This window comes from Lygodium microphyllum, chromosome 16 (assembly GCF_053477565.2).
Source record: "Lygodium microphyllum isolate KBCC chromosome 16, Lygodium_microphyllum_v1.1.10, whole genome shotgun sequence".
In the NCBI taxonomy this organism is placed as follows: domain Eukaryota; kingdom Viridiplantae; phylum Streptophyta; class Polypodiopsida; order Schizaeales; family Lygodiaceae; genus Lygodium; species Lygodium microphyllum.
The window spans coordinates 146,347,636-146,351,587 of record NC_141150.1 but is presented as its reverse complement, the minus strand read 5'-3'; the positions used below and the strand labels follow the sequence as shown (position 1 = coordinate 146,351,587).

General features: G+C 70.8%; 1 non-coding gene across 1 annotated transcript; it reads right to left on the bottom strand.

The window, feature by feature from the left end:
• Nucleotides 1-3,574: 3,574 nt before the first annotated feature.
• Nucleotides 3,575-3,693, bottom strand: LOC148023705 (5S ribosomal RNA). The gene has a single exon (XR_015693994.1). It is a non-coding gene; the product is annotated as a 5S ribosomal RNA (ribosomal RNA).
• Nucleotides 3,694-3,952: the final 259 nt, after the last annotated feature.

Below are 3,952 nucleotides of genomic sequence, written 5' to 3'. Positions count from 1 at the left end.
CACGACACGGCACACCCCCCACACCCCACCGCACCCCCCCACGACGCGGCGCATATCCCCCCCCCCCCCCCCCGCACCCCACCTCGAAAAACCCCGCTCGACCCACCCAACCCCGCGTCACTCCCTCAGGACACGGCGCACCCCCCCACCCCACCGCACCCCCCCACGACGCCCCCCCGCACCCCACCTCGAAAAACCCCGCTCGACCCACCCAACCCCGCGTCACCCCCCCACGACACGGCGCACCCCCCCACCCCACCGCACCCCCCCACGACGCCCCCCCCCGCACCCCACCTCGAAAAACCCCGCTCCATCCACGCCACACCACCACGCCTCCGAAAACCCCGCTCGACCCACCCCACCCCGCGTCTCCCCCCCACGACACGGCGCACCCCCCACCCCACCGCACCCCCCAACGACGACGCCCCGCACCCCACCTCGAAAAACCCCGCTCCCTCCATACCACCCCACCACTCCTCCGAAAACCCCGCTCGACCCACCCCACCTCGCGTCAGCCCCCCACGACACGGCACACCCCCCACACCCCACCGCACCCCCCCACGACGCGGCGCATATCCCCCCCCCCGCACCCCACCTCGAAAAACCCCACTCGACCCACCCAACCCCGCGTCACTCCCCCAGGACACGGCGCACCCCCCCACGACGCGGCGCATATCCCCCCCCCCCCCCCCGCACCCCACCTCAAAAAACCCCGCTCGACCCACCCCACCCCGCGTCACCCCCCCACGACACGGCGCACCCCCCCACCCCACCGCACCCCCCCACGACGCCCCCCCCCGCACCCCACCTCGAAAAACCCCGCTCCCTCCACGCCACACCACCACGCCTCCGAAAACCCCGCTCGACCCACCCCACCCCGCGTCTCCCCCCCACGACACGGCGCACCCCCCCACGACGCCCCCCCGCACCCCACCTCGGAAAACCGCGCTCCCTCCACAGCACCCCACCTCTCCTCCAAAAACCCCGCTCGACCACCCCCACCCCGCGTCACCCCCCAGGACGCCCCCCCGCACCCCACCTCGAAAAACCCCGCTCCCTCCACAGCACCCCACCTCTCCTCCAAAAACCCCGCTTGACCACCCCAACCCCGCGTCACTCCCCCACGACACGGCGCACCCCCCCACGACACGGCGCACCCCCCCACGACGCCCCCCCGCACCCCACCTCGGAAAACCGCGCTCCCTCCACAGCACCCCACCTCTCCTCCAAAAACCCCGCTCGACCACCCCCACCCCGCGTCACCCCCCAGGACGCCCCCCCGCACCCCACCTCGAAAAACCCCGCTCCCTCCACAGCACCCCACCTCTCCTCCAAAAACCCCGCTCGACCCACCCCACCCCGCTCGACCCACCCCACCCCGCGTCACCCCCCCCACGACACGGCGCACCCCCGCACCCCACCTCGAAAAACCCCGCTCCCTCCACAGCACCCCGCCACGCCTCCGAAAACCCCGCTCGACCCACCCCACCCCGCGTCACCCCCCACGACACGGCGCACCCCCCCACCCCACCGCACCCCCCCACGACGCCCCCCCGCACCCCACCTCGAAAAACCGCGCTCCCTCCACAGCACCCCACCTCTCCTCCAAAAACCCCGCTCGACCACCCCCACCCCGCGTCACCCCCCAGGACGCCCCCCCGCACCCCACCTCGAAAAACCCCGCTCCCTCCACAGCACCCCACCTCTCCTCCAAAAACCCCGCTTGACCACCCCAACCCCGCGTCACTCCCCCACGACACGGCGCACCCCCCCACCCCACCGCACCCCCCCACGACGCCCCCCCGCACCCCAGCTCGAAAAACCGCGCTCCCTCCACAGCACCCCACCTCTCCTCCAAAAACCCCGCTCGACCACCCCCACCCCGCGTCACCCCCCCACGACGCCCCCCCGCACTCCACCTCGAAAAACCCCGCTCCCTCCACAGCACCCCACCTCTCCTCCAAAAACCCCACCTCTCCTCCAAAAACCCCGCTTGACCACCCCAACCCCGCGTCACTCCCCCATGACACGGCGCACCCCCCCACGACGCCCCCCCCGCACCCCACCTCGAAAAACCCCGCTCCCTCCACACCACCCCGCCACGCCTCCAAAAAACCGCGCTCGACCCACCCCACCCCGCGTCACGGCGCACCCCCCACCCCACCGCACCCCCCCACGACGCCCCCCCCCCCCACCCCACCTCGAAAGACCGCGCTCCATCCACAGCACCCCACCTCTCCTCCAAAAACCCCGCTCGACCCACCCCACCCCGCGTCACCCCCCCACCACACGGCGCACCCCCCCACGACGCCCCCCCGCACCCCACCTCGAAAAACCCCGCTCCCTCCACAGCACCCCGCCACGCCTCCGAAAACCCCGCTCGACCCACCCCACCCCGCGTCACCCGCCACGACACGGCGCACCCCCCCACAACGCCCCCCCCGCACCCACCTCGAAAAACCCCGCTCCCTCCACGCCTCCGAAAACCCCGCTCGACCCACCCCACCCCGCGTCACCCCCCCCACGACACGGCGCACCCCCGCACCCCACCTCGAAAAACCCCGCTCCCTCCACAGCACCCCGCCACGCCTCCGAAAACCCCGCTCGACCCACCCCACCCCGCGTCACCCCCCACGACACGGCGCACCCCCCCACCCCACCGCACCCCCCCACGACGCCCCCCCCGCACCCCACCTCGAAAAACCCCGCTCCCTCCACGCCTCCGAAAACCCCGCTCGACCCACCCCACCCCGCGTCACCCCCCCACGACGCCCCCGCGCACCCCACCTCGGAAAACCCGCTGCATCCACACCACCCCACCCCGCGTCACGGCACACCCCACCGCACCCCCCCTCGACGCGGCGCATCCCCCCCGCACCCCACCTCGAAAAACCCCGCTCCATCGACACGACCCCGCCACGCCTCCAAAAACCCCGCTCGACCCAGCCCACCCCGCGTCACCCCCCCACGACACGGCGCACCCTCCACCCCACCGCACCCCCCGACGACGCGGCGTATCCCCCGCGCACCCCACCTCCAAAAACCCCGCTCGACCCACGGCACGTCACCTCACCCCCCCACGACATGGCACACCCTCCCTCTTTAGAAATCGCGCTCCGCAATGACACGGCACACACACCCCACTGCACACGACCCCCTCCCGCGACACGGAACCTTCCACCCCCCGACGGACCTCCTCAAGAAACCCCCCCACGACATGGCACCCCCCCGCGACATGGCACACCCTCCCTCCTCAGAAATCCCCGCTCCAACAACCCGCCCGCGCAACATGGCACGCCCTCCCTCCTCGGAAAAACCCCGCTCCACCGAACCCCCCCACAACATGGCACACCCTCCGCTCCCAAAATACCTCGCATCTTGAGGAGGGGGTATCACGTGAGAGCGAGGCAGAGGGAGGGGCCAGGCACGACGTACGCAAAGACAATCGCGACGAGGAGAGGAGGCGCCGCGTCATGGCAAGGCGAGGGGGTTTCCTACCACGATGTCAGCGTTGGAGAGTCGAGACGTGATCCGAGGGGATTTCCATGCCACGGTCTCGAAACAAGCATGCAAAAGGGTGCAGCACCAGGACTTCCCGGGAGGTCACCCATCCCAGTACTGTTCTGGCCCAAGCGCGCTTAACTGCGGAGTTCTGATGGGATCCGGTGTATTAGCGCTGGTGTGACCGCACCACAAACACAAAGGAATTCCAAAGAGCTCTTGTATACTCGGAAAGTGGCACGAGAGAGCCCAAGAGCGAGGCATGGCGGCATGCCATGCCGCTCATGCCACGGAGGACGCGACTAAACGCGAACCCTAAACCCCGCGCACATGGAGGCGACGCACAAAAGATTGAATGCCGCCGTCGCGTGCCATTTCTAACACGAAGGGCAAGCATCCACGTGAAGAGCACCCCGTGCACACATAGGCGACGACGTAGAAAAGATCGAGC